Consider the following 13,025-nt stretch of genomic DNA (forward strand, 5'->3'; position numbering starts at 1 on the left):
GTTCGCCTCGCGGCCCGCGGCGGTTCGCACCATGGGCCGCCACGTGTCGAAGAGATACACGCGAAAAACAGGAGGCCACACGGAGGCACACAGGAGATCTGGAACGGCTAGTGGGATCCGCAGCGGTGCATTAAATGGGCGCACGGGAGTCGAAGCGAAATGACAACTGACACTGGCCCGTCAGTCACAGTGCGCATGTCTCTGTCAGGCGCGGGGCCCGAGATATTCTCGACTTCGCCGAGGAGGTGTTTAATGGTTAAGATACCGGAAGACAAGATACCGGAGAATGACTTACGAAGAAAAGATAAGGAAGATCCGGGCAAAGATGCCGGATCCGAGCCTAACGCCGGATGGATCAAACCGGTATCCAAAGACGTAAGAACCTGGCATGGTCTGTTGGATAGGATCCGCCAGACTATACCAGCTTCGGGGACTAATGTTGGGGGGGATGACCCCCGGTATGCCAAAGGCATGCCAAACCGGATGGTTTGAGCCGTCAGGATACCGGTTAGATGTTCATGCCGGAGTCTAAGGTAGGCGTTTGCCTGAACAGGCTAAGCCGGTATCCTCATAAGAGGGATACCGGAACCGGATAGAAAAGGTACCGGGCCACCGGAAGGAAGGGCTTGTCGGCAAAGCTGGTCAAAGATCCTTTCCAGAGCTAGAAGACAAGGATGAGCTAAGCAAAGTAGCTTTAAACGAAGGGCTGACGATAAAGAAGAAGATGACGGAGAAAGAAGCCGGAGGACGTCAGCCTCCCTGATTAAAGAAGACCCCGGTGTCATCTATGATTAAAGTAGCTTTGTACAGTAGCCTTGTAAAGTAGTTTGTCCAGTCAAAGATGCCATTAGGGTTCCTTGCACTGTAAGCCACCCTCTCCCCTATATAAGGAGAGGGGGCAGCCCTTCTTCACGGGCATGTATGTATGTACGCGCGGAGCACAGAGAGAGAGAGAAACCTGTAACTTGTGTGAATCAATGAACATGGTGATCTAGAGCGAGTTCTTCCTTGTGTCTTTCTTCTTCAACCTCTGGCCCTGGCCAAGTTCTTGAGGAAACCATCCGGAAGTTCATCCCACCTGATCACAAACCCTCCCCCGAATCCTCTTGCGTCCATTCGGCCCCAATCTAAGCCATCCTATGGCATCTGCTCGTTCACCACGACGACAATGTTAGGCTCGTCAAGCAAACCCAAGTATTTCGCGTGTGCAACATGGCTTACACACGTTGTATGTGAACGTTGAGTCTATCACATCCGATCATCACGAGATGCTTCGAAACGATGAACTATAGCAACGGTGCATACGAGGGGAGAACACTTTATTATCTTGATATTAAAGTGAGGGATCATCTTATAATGCTACCGTCGCGTTCTAAGCAAAATAAGATGCATAAAGGATTAACATCACATGCAATTCATATGTGATATGATATGGCCCTTTAGTCTTTGCGCCTTCGATCTTCATCTCCAAAGCACGGACATGATCTCCATCATCAACGGGCATGATCTCCATCATCGTCGGCGTAGCGTCAAGGTCCATGGCGCCGTCTTCATGGTTGTTCACCTCATGTAGCAACTATTACAACTACTTTGAAATACTACTCGACATGAAATTTAAAGACAACCATAAGGCTCCTGCCGGTTGCCACAATACAATAATGATCATCTCATACATATTCATCATCACATCATGGCCATATCACAACACCAAACCCTGCAAAAACAAGTTAGACGTCTCTAATTTGGTTTGCATATTTTACGTGGTTTAGGGTTTTCGAGTAAGATCCAATCTACCTATGAACATGAACCACAACGGTGATACTAGTGTTGTCAATAGAAAGAGTAAATTGAATCTTCACTATGGTGGAAGAGACAGACACCCGCAAAGCCACTTATGCAATACAAGTTGCATGTCGAGCGTGGAGCAAATCTCATGAACGCGGTCATGTAAAGTTAGCCCGAGCCGCTTCATCCCACCATGTCGCAAGATGCAAAGTACACGAACTAAAGACAACAAAGCATCAACGCCCACAAAACAATTGTGTTCTGCTCGTGCAACCAATCTATGCATAGACACGGCTCTGATACCACTGTAAGGATTCGTAGCATAGAAAACAAAAAATTTCCTACCGTGAGAACGCAATCCAAGCCAAGATGCAATCTAGAAGATGGTAGCAACGAGGGGATGAACGAGACTAACCCTTGAAGATTTCCAAAGCCTACGAGATTAGATCTCGTTGTTGCAGAAGATGATCATTTGCCGCTTTCAAAAGCGCGTAGAAGATCTTGACGATGCCACAATCGAGCAGCACCTCCGTACTCGGTCACACGTTCGGTGTTGATGAAGACGACGTCCTTCTCCCCATTCCAGCGGGCAGCGGAAGTAGTAGATCCTCCTCGGAATCCCGGCAGCACGACGGCGTGGTGGCGGTGGTGGTGGAGAACTCCGGCAGGGCTTCGCCTATGCGCTGCGGGAGTAGTATGTGGAGGAGGAGAGGCTAGGGTTTGGGGAGAGGGGGTGGCTAGGGCGCCGGCCATGGGCACCCTTTGGTTGTGCAGCCAAGAGTGGGCTGCCCCTCCCTCTCCTCCTCATTATATAGGTGGAAATCCCCAAGAGTTGTAGTCCAAGTCTTCGAATAAGACCCCAACAACAAAACCTCTCATAGGTGGGAAACCTACTCAAGGGGGGAGTCCTACTCAAGGTGGGACTCCCACCTTTCCTTGAGGTGGGGTGGCCGGCCACCTTAGGTGGAGCCCACCTGGGCTCCTCCCCTTAGGGTTGGCCAGCCTAGCTAGTGGAGTCCCTCCGGGACTCCGCCTTCCATAGTGATTTCTTCCGGACTCTTCTAGAACCTTCCATAAATGCACCGGATCATTTTCAAACTTATAAAATGACTTTCTATATATGAATCTTATTCTCTAGACCATTCCGGAACTCCTCGGGATGTCCTGGATCCCATTCGAGACTCCGAACAAAACTTCGAACTCTATTCCATATTCCATATCTACTTAAACAACATCAAACCTTAAGTGTGTCACCCTACAGTTCGCAAACTATGCAGACATGGTTGAGACTTCTCTCCGACCAATAACCAATAGCGGGATCTGGAGATCCATAATGGCTCCCACATATTCAACGATGACTTAGTGATCGATTGAACCATACACATACAATACCGATTCCCTTTGTCACGCGATATTTTACTTGTCTGAGGTTTGATCATCGGTATCTCTATACCTTGTTCAACCTCGTCTCAGACAAGTACTCTTTACTCGTACCGTGGTATATCATCTCTTGTGAACCATTCACATGCTTGCAAGCTAATAAGACGACATTCCACCGAGAGGGCCCAGAGTATATCTATCCGTCATCGGGATGGACAAATCTCACTGTTGATCCATGTGCCTCAACTCATACTTTCCGAATACCTAATGCCACCCATTTACGCAGTGGTGTTTGATGTAATCAAAGTACCCTTCCGGTATAAGTGATTTATATGATCTCATGGTCGAAAGGACTAGGTAACTATGTATCGAAAGCTTATAGCAAATGAACTTAATGACGTGATCTTATGCTACGCTTAATTGGGTGTGTCCATTACATCATTCACATAATGACATAACATTGTTATTAATAACATCCAATGTTCATGATCATGAAACTATGATCATTTATTAATCAACAAGCTAGTTATACAAGAGGCTTACTAGGGACTCCTTGTTGTTTACATAACACACATGTATCAATGTTTCGGTTAATACAATTATAGCATGGTATGTAAATATTACTCCCTCCGTCCCGGTTCACAGGGCCTACTCTGAAAAAACATTTGTCCCATAATACCTTCCCACTAAGGCTTGCATGCATTTAAGTACAAGTAGTAACCCCCTCTAATTACTCTCCACTTTCTCTTTCTCCCTTTTTTAAGCGCACTGTGCATGCGGGTGGGGTGGGAAACCAACCGAGTTTTCGTGTGGGGCTGGGAGCGCATGCATGCATTCGTGGTGTGAAAATGATTGAGTTTGACCTTTGGCTGCATGCACCAAGTGTGGAAGGGATTGGCCTTTTCCCAGCTCTTTGCACTCCCCGTATCTTTACTTCTTCTATAAAACTCACCATTGTTGCCACCGGAGAGAAAAGAGAAGACGAGAAGCATGGCTGGCAGCGAGGACCTGGACTGGAAGAAGGTGGTCGAGAACAAAGAGATGGAACACAAGGAAGAAGTTGAGAAAGAGAGTGACAATGAGAGGATGATGTTGGAAGCAAAGAAGCCGGAATATGAAGAAGAGAAGAAGAAGTTCGAGAAGGCAAAGATGAAGGCCGCCCAACAATCAGCTTGCGCAGGGTGCGTAACGCCACGTGTATGCGGTTATTGCATTGTCGCTTGCGACAACTCCTCATTCGCTTGTCGTGGGTGCGGGCTTGCCTTGCCGAAACTTCTCCCATCTTGCAACGTATGCGGTCACAGTGTTGTGCCGATGATCTACTCGTGCTGTGACTGCATCCTTGGGTTTTCAGTTGACGCGTCCAGCATATGCAAAAGGTGTGGTCATCGTCCGGATGATGTTGTGCAGGATGCCGTCAAGTTCGTGCCAGAGACGCAGGAGAACTAGTAGCTTTATATTCTGTTCGAAACTCTATTCTGTTTCTGGTAGACATCGGTGTATGCTTTGAGTACTTCTCTATGATTATGTGATGGATGCATGGTTACTTGCCTTTGATTAATGAAAATATTGCATATAGTTTGGAAAGTCTAAACATTACAGAACCTCAAACTTGATCTTGAACACAAGTCCATACACCAATACATAACAAAGTACAACAATACAGTTGGACAGAATTATCAAGTTGAGTTCAGCCACGCTATTGCTGCATCTACATACTCCTTCTCAATTGTCAAACGAACAGGCAATCGTCCTTGTCTCTGAAGAACTTGTTTCTTCATGTGTGGAACATCATAGTGAATGCTCCCCATTTTCCGTATAATCTCCCTCATGCAATTTTGGTGGCTCAAGAATATCCTACAAAATCAAAATAATTTTAAAATTCAAGTCTAGTGAAACTTGAAAAAAGTAACAAGAATAATAGTAACGAACCTATTGAGATTGTCAGGTTCATATTCGGCTAAAGCTTGGTTAACCTTTTCAAGAATTTCGATGAGAGTCTTGGGCATTTTCTTTTGGAAAAGTGATTGGATCGACGCAAACCAGTCAAGATCTAGTATGTTCGTGTCGGGTGAATTAGGTGGTTGAAAAACCATCCTAATATCCCAACCTCCTCTAGCAGCCTCCATAAGAAAAACAGGATCGTCGGGTTGTATATGGGTTCTCGCATTAATGTAGATGGTTTAGTACCTATCACTCGCATGCCACTTTGCCTTTATAGCCGGTAGCACAAAGTTAACCAAGTATTCCCTACTTTTTTCCTTGTTCACGTCGGTGCAAGGCTTCAGTTCCCACTCGCCCCTCAACCTATAAGAAACAAAATTAGTGCACATACATTGGAAAGGTAAATTTGTGATGTACAAAAGTTGTAAATAAGAAAACATGTTAGCGCTTCTCTTTTGAGCTTGAACCCATTCAACGTAAGCCCACACACCAATCTTCCCATCAAAAATACAGTTCCCTTCGACATCATAGTGAGGTCTAGCCATCGCGGATATAAACATGATCTTTTGGATATGACCCTTATTCTTTGTTTCTCTGTGCGGGGGCTCCTCTCTATGGCTTAAATATATGTTTTGCTTCTTCTGGATTCGGAAGAACCACTTTTCATCGATATGAACAATGTTGAATCCGGCCTTGAACGTGGGATTGTCATGGAACGTGGAAGGCTCAATATTTTGAAGACAATATATCACTCGTGCCTTTATATTATCTTGAGTCAACGAGGGCTTGACTTCACTAGTAACTCGCCTTATTTTCTTTTCCTTCAACCTACACAAGAACATATTTTTTGTAAGGATTTTAGACAACGAGTAGGATGATGTCAAATACATTAAACCATGCAAATGTTTATGAAAATTACCTCCAAAAAACAGTGCTCTTCGGCATGTTAATAGCTTCAGCTAATTGTCGTATGGTGGTGCGCTCGGAAGGAGGGATGGCTTCCAATGCATCAATGTCAAAAGGGATTTTTTTCCTTCCAGCCTTATTTTTCATGCACTTCACCGAATTTATGCCGAGTCCTGTTAATCCCTGCTGAATGTTCTAGGACGTCGCCTAGAGGGGGCGGGGGGGGGGGGGGGTGAATAGGCGGTGTATAAAAACTTCTACTTGAGAGCTAAACTAGGCGGAATAAAACTACAAGTGTTTACTAGTTTAGCTCAAGGCCTAACAACTAGGGGTTTGCCTAAGTGCTCCAATAAACTATGCTAGCATGATGATCAACAAGGTGACAAGATAGGTATAGCATCGAGCATGCTAGATATCACAATGTAAAGCGCATAGGTAAAGGAGCTCGGGTCGAGAAGTAACCGGTGCACGAGAAGACAACGATGTAACCCGAAGTTCACACCCAAGGGTGCTACGTCTCTGTTGGAGCGGTGTGGAGGCACGAGGCACTCCAATGAGCCACTAGGGCCACCGTATTCTCCTCGAGCCTTTCCTCCAAGGAGGAAAGCCTCGATCCACTAAGGGACCCTTGAGGGTGGTCACCGAACCCGTACAAGCTTGGGCAAACTCCCAAGTATCAAGCTTGAGGCAACTCCACAACGAGGAGGCTCTCAAGTACACGGCCACAAGAGGCTTACAACATACCACCAAGGAAACCAACTCCACCAAGGATGCTCTGGGCCACACGAGGCTAACACACTCCACCAAGGAAACCAACTCCACCAAGGATGCGATGCGCCACAAGAGGCTAACACACTCCACCAAAGGAAACCTTCCAATGCCTGATACGTCTCCAACGTATCCATAATTTCTGACGTTCCATGCTTGTTTTATGACAATACTTACATGTTTTGCTTGGACTTTATGATGATTTCATGCATTTTTCGGAACTAACCTATTAACAAGATGCCACAGTGCCAGTTCCTGTTTTCTGCTGTTTTTGGTTCCAGAAAGGCTGTTCGGGCAATATTCTCGGAATTTGACAAAACGAAGACCAAACATCATAATTCACCGAGACGGATCAGGACACCGAAGGGGAGTCAGAGGGGAGGCTTGGGGCCCCCACACCATAGGGCCGCGCGGGCCAGCCCCTGGCCGCGCCGGCCTATGGGGAGGGCACCCTGTTGCCCCTCCTGCGCCGCCTCTTCGCCTATATAAGCCCTTTCGACCTAAAAACTCGATACCAATTGTCGAAACTCCAGAAAGACTCCAGGGGCGCTGCCGCCATCGCGAAACTCCAATTCGGGGGATAGAAGTCTCTGTTCCGGCACCCTGCCGGGACGGGGAAGTTCCCCCGGAAGCCATCTCCATCGACGCCACCGCCTCCATCATGCTCCGTGAGTAGTTCCCCCATGGACTACGGGTTCTAGCAGTAGCTAGTTGGTACTCTCTATCCCATGTACTTCAATACAATGATCTCATGAGCTGCCTTACATGATTGAGATCCATCTGATGTAATCGGTGTTTTGTTTGTTGGGATCCGATGGATGATACATTATGATTAGTCTATCTATAAAGTTTGTGAAGTTATTGTTGCTGCAATCTTGTTATGCTTAATGCTTGTCACTAGGGCCCGAGTGGCATGATCTTAGATTTAAGCTCTATCATTATTGCTTAGATTGTATCTACAAGTTGTATGCACATGTCTATGTCCGGAACCAAAGGCCCCAAAGTGACAGAAATTGGGACAACTGGAGGGGAAGGCGTAGGTATGAGGATCACATGTTTTCACGGAGTGTTAATGCTTTGCTCTGGTACTCTATTAAATGGAGTACCTTAATATCCAGTAGATTCCCTAGAGGCCCGACTCCCACCGGCTTGTAGGACAAAAGATGTTGTACAAGTTTCTCATTGCGAGCACGTATGACAATATATATGGAAAACATGCCTACATGATTAATGAATTGATGTTCTTTCTTAATGCTATTCAATCCTATCAATTGCCCAACTGTAATTTGTTCACCCAACACTTGTTATTGGAGAGTTACCACTAGTGTAGATCGCTGGGAACTCCGGTCCATCTCTCATCATCATATACTCGTTCTATATGTCATTGGAAGTAGTATCAACTATTTTCTGGTGCCATTGCTCCTGTGTTACTGATATTGCTGCTGTGAGATACGTCTCCGACGTATCGATAATTTCTTATGTTCCATGCCACATTGTTGATGTTATCTACATGTTTTATGCACACTTTATGTCATATTCGTGCATTTTCTGGAACTAACCTATTAACAAGATGCCGAAGTGCCAGTTCCTGTTTTCTGCTGTTTTTGGTTTCAGAAATCCTAGTAACGAAATATTCTCGGAATCGGACGAAATCCACGCCCAGGTTCCTATTTTTCCCGGAACCATCCAGAACACCCGAGAGCCGCCAGAGGGAAGCCCTGGGGGCCCCACACCACACCCTGGCGCGGCCAGAGGGGGGGCCGCGCCGCCCTATGGTGTGGTGGCCCCAGGCCCCCTCCGAGGCTGCCCTTCCGCCTATTTAAAGCCTCCGTCGCGAAAACCCTATCACGTTCGACGAAACCCACAGAAACCTTCCAGAGCCGCCGCCATCGCGAAGCCAAGATCTGGGGGACAGGAGTCTCTGTTCCGGCATGCCGCCGGAACGGGGAAGTGCCCCCGGAAGGCTTCTCCATCGACACCTCTGCCATCTCCACCGCCATCTTCATCACCGCTGCTGCTCCCATGAGGAGGGAGTAGTTCTCCATCGAGGCTCGGGGCTGTACCGGTAGCTATGTGGTTCATCTCTCTCCTATGTACTTCAATACAATAATCTCATGAGCTGCCTTACATGATTGAGATTCATATGATGATGCTTGTAATCTAGATGTCATTATGCTAGTCAAGTGAGTTTTACTTATGTGATCTCCGGAGACTCCTTGTCCCACGTGTGTAAAGGTGACAGTGTGTGCACCGTGTGGGTCTCTTAGGCTATATTTCACAGAATACTTATTCACTGATGAATGGCATAGTGAAGTGCTTATTTATATCTCTTTATGATTGCAATGTATTTTGTATCACAATTTATCTATGTGCTACTCTAGCAATGTTATTAAAGTAGTTTTATTCCCCCTACATGGTGTAATGGTGACAGTGTGTGCATCCGTGTTAGTACTTGGTTTATGCTATGATCATGATCTCTTGTAGATTGCGAAGTTAATTATTGCTATGATAGTATTGATGTGATCTATTCCTCCTTTCTTAGCATGAAGGTGACAGTATGCATGCTACGTTAGTACTTGGTTTAGTCGTATTGATCTATCTTACACTCTAAGGTTATTTAAATATGAACATTGAATTGTGGAGCTTGTTAACTCCGGCATTGAGGGTTCGTGTAATCCTACGCAATGTGTTCATCATCCAACAAGAGTGTAGAGTATGCATTTATCTATTCTGTTATGTGATCAATGTTGAGAGTGTCCACTAGTGAAAGTCTGATCCCTAGGCCTTGTTCCTAAATACTGCTATTACTGCTTGTTTACTGTTTTACTGCGTTACTACTGCTGCAATACTACCACCATCAACTACACGCCAGCAAGCTAATTTCTGGCACCGTTGCTACTGCTCATATATATTCATACCACCTGTATTTCACTATCTCTTCGCCGAACTAGTGCACCTATTAGGTGTGTTGGGGACACAAGAGACTTCTTGCTTTGTGGTTGCAGGGTTGCATGAGAGGGATATCTTTGACCTCTTCCTCCCTGAGTTCGATAAACCTTGGGTGATCCACTTAAGGGAAAACTTGCTGCTGTTCTACAAACCTCTGCTCTTGGAGGCCCAACACTGTCTACAGGAAAAGGAGGGGGAAGTAGACATCACTGTGTTACTGTTACTATTGCTCTCATATTACTGCTGCTTTCACATCACCCCTGTTACTAGTGCTTTTCCAGGTGCAGCTGAATTGACAACTCAGTTGTTAAGGCTTATAAGTATTCTTTACCTCCCCTTGTGTCGAATCAATAAATTTGGGTTTTACTTCCCTCGAAGACTGCTGCGATCCCCTATACTTGTGGGTTATCAAGACTGTTTTCTGGCGCCGTTGCCGGGGAGGCATAGCTCTACTCATAAGTTCACCTGGGAAGTACACTCTACCTCTCTCTCTGTTTTTATTTTGTTTTATTTTGTTTTGCTTAGTTTACTTTTATCTAGTTTATTTGTGCTTAGTTTATTTTTGTCTAGTGTTATTTTGCTTAGTTTACTTTTGTCTAGTTTCTTTTTGTCTTGTTTTATTTTTCTCATATACCCAAAAATCCATAAAAAATTGAAAACCCTAAAAATTAAAAACTGCTGTTATGGGAGAACCCACAACCTACTTGGAGCTTATAGAATATTATAATAATTATAGAGAATCAAGAACTGATAAAGTAATGAGTGCTATGATAGAAAAATTGAATACAATTGCTAAAATTTTGCTTAAATGCCATGATATAAATTGTTGCTCTAAAGAGGATACTAAACATCTGAAATTTCAATGTGGCTTTAGTGAAGAAGTTTTAATTAAGAACTATAATTGGAATAGCTATATTCATCTTGGGTTCGAAGAGGTAGAACAATGTCTTATTTATGGGAGCCTCTGAGATAGAATACTTCATGGCTAAAAATTATGAAACTTGTGTTGTTTGTAAGGACCTTAAAGATTATGTCTCTTCTATCCTTAATTTTTGCAATGAAAGTTACACTGATAATCCTTATATCATTGATTATAAAGAGAGACTCATTAATGCACAAGAATGCACTCACAATTTGCAGGAACCTGTGGAAGAAGAAATTGATGAACCTGAAAGCTCATTGTATGAAAAAGAAGAGGAGAGTGATGAACAAAAGGAGGAAGAATGGATTAGCTACCCATGCCAACCTTCTAATGAGAGTAACTCTTTATCTCTTACACTATTTGATTGTCCCCCATGCTTACCGAAAGAGGTTGAATGTTATGTTCCTGTGGATTCTCTTGAAATATTTCCTATAAGTAAAACTTGTGAGAATAATTATGCTACTGTTATCTATGATAATCCATGCTACTTTGATAAATCTTATGATAATGCTTTGTTTGTGCCTGACGTCGAAATGCATGGTACTAAAGAGTTTTGCGTAGCAAATGTTTATGATAAAGCTCTAGATGATGGTCCTATGTTACTTGATAATATTAATTGTACTACTAATAAAAATGGGATTGGAGAGTTCTTGACTTTATCTATGAGTCCCATATTTCTTGAGATTGATCAATCATCATGTTATATTATTGATAAAATTGGATTTGAAAGTTTTAATCCCACTATTTTTGAGCTTGATAAAAATTATATGTTTATGGATCATGAGAAACATGCTTTATGTGATAGTTATATTGTTGAGTTTATTCATGAAGCTACTAAAAATTATTATGAGAGAGGAAAATATGGTTGTAGAAATTTGCATCGTACTAAAACACCTCTCTATATGCTTAAAATTTTGAAGTTACTCTTGTTTTATCTTCTTATGCTTGTCACTTTGTTCTTCATGAATTTATTTGTGTACAAGATTCCTATGCATAGGAAGTGGGTGATACTTAAATGTGTTATGGATTTGCCTTTTGATGCTCTCTTTTGCTTCAACTCTTATTTCTCGCGAGTGCATCATTAAAACTGCTGAGCCCATCTTAATGGCTATAAAGAAAGCACTTCTTGGGAGATAACCCATGTGTTTATTTTGCTACTGTTTTGTTGTGTTTTGGAAGTTGTTACTACTGTAGCAACCTCTCCTTATCTTTATTTTATTGCAATGTTGTGCCAAGTGAAGCCTCTAATAGAAGGTTGATACTAGATTTGGATTTCTGCGCAGAAACAGATTTCTTGCTGTCACGAATCTGGGAATGATTCTCTGTAGGTAACTCAGAAAAATCTGCCAATTTATGTGCGTGTTCCTCAGATATGTACGCAACTTTCATTAGTTTTGAGTTTTCTGATTTGAGCAATGGAAGTACCTCTTTGAAATTCGTCTTTACTGGCTGTTCTGTTTTGGCAGATTCTATCTCTGTTTTTTGCATTGTCTCTTGTGGACTTTAAGCAAGGTTTTCTAGACGTGGAGAGCTGTAGCTAATGTTTTATTGAGTTCTTGCAATGTGTCACTACAGGACTAAAAAGTGGATTCAAGTTTTTTGAGTACTAACCCCTCTAATGAAGTTTATGAGAAGTTTGGTGTGAAGGAAGTTTTCAAGGGTCAAGAGAGGAGGATGATATATGATCAAGAAGAGTGAAAAGTCTAAGCTTGGGGATGCCCCCGTGGTTCATCCCTGAATATTTCAAGAAGACTCAAGCGTCTAAGCTTGGGGATGCCCAAGGCATCCCCTTCTTCATCAACTTATCAGGTTTCTTCTATTGAAACTATATTTTTATTCGGTCACATCATATGTGCTTTACTTGGAGCGTCTGTGTGTTTATTTTCGTTTTGTTTGTGTTTGAATGAATTCGGATCCTAGCAATCCTTGTGTGGGAGAGAGACACGCTCCGCTTTTTCATATGAACACTTATTCTTTGTTTTACTTTTAATGTTCAATGATAAAAGTTGGAAGCTACAATACTTATGGTTATTTGGTTGGAAAAAGAAAATGCCTCATATTGACTTGGATAATTTGACACTTGGCAATTGTTTTGAGCTCTCAAGTAGACCATGTTTAATTTCATGCATCATGTAGTTTGAACCTATTAGTGGAGAACTACCGTAGGGCTTGTTGAAATTGGTTTGCATGATTGGTCTCTCTTAAGGTCTAGATATTTTCTGGTAAAAGTGTTTGAGCAACAAGGAAGACAGTGTAGAGTATTATAATGCTTGCAATATGTTCTTATGTAAGTTTTCCTGTACTGGTTCATACTTGTGTTTGCTTCAAATAGCCTTGGTAGCCTAAGCCTTGTATCGAGAGGGAATACTTC

At 43.4% G+C, this 13,025-nt stretch overlaps 1 pseudogene; it reads right to left on the bottom strand.

The window, feature by feature from the left end:
• Positions 1-4,890: 4,890 nt before the first annotated feature.
• The window catches only part of LOC139835741 (uncharacterized), a 30,466-nt pseudogene continuing 22,331 nt past the window's right edge, over positions 4,891-13,025 (bottom strand).

The sequence above is a fragment of the Lolium perenne genome, chromosome 2 (genome assembly GCF_019359855.2).
Source record: "Lolium perenne isolate Kyuss_39 chromosome 2, Kyuss_2.0, whole genome shotgun sequence".
In the NCBI taxonomy this organism is placed as follows: domain Eukaryota; kingdom Viridiplantae; phylum Streptophyta; class Magnoliopsida; order Poales; family Poaceae; genus Lolium; species Lolium perenne.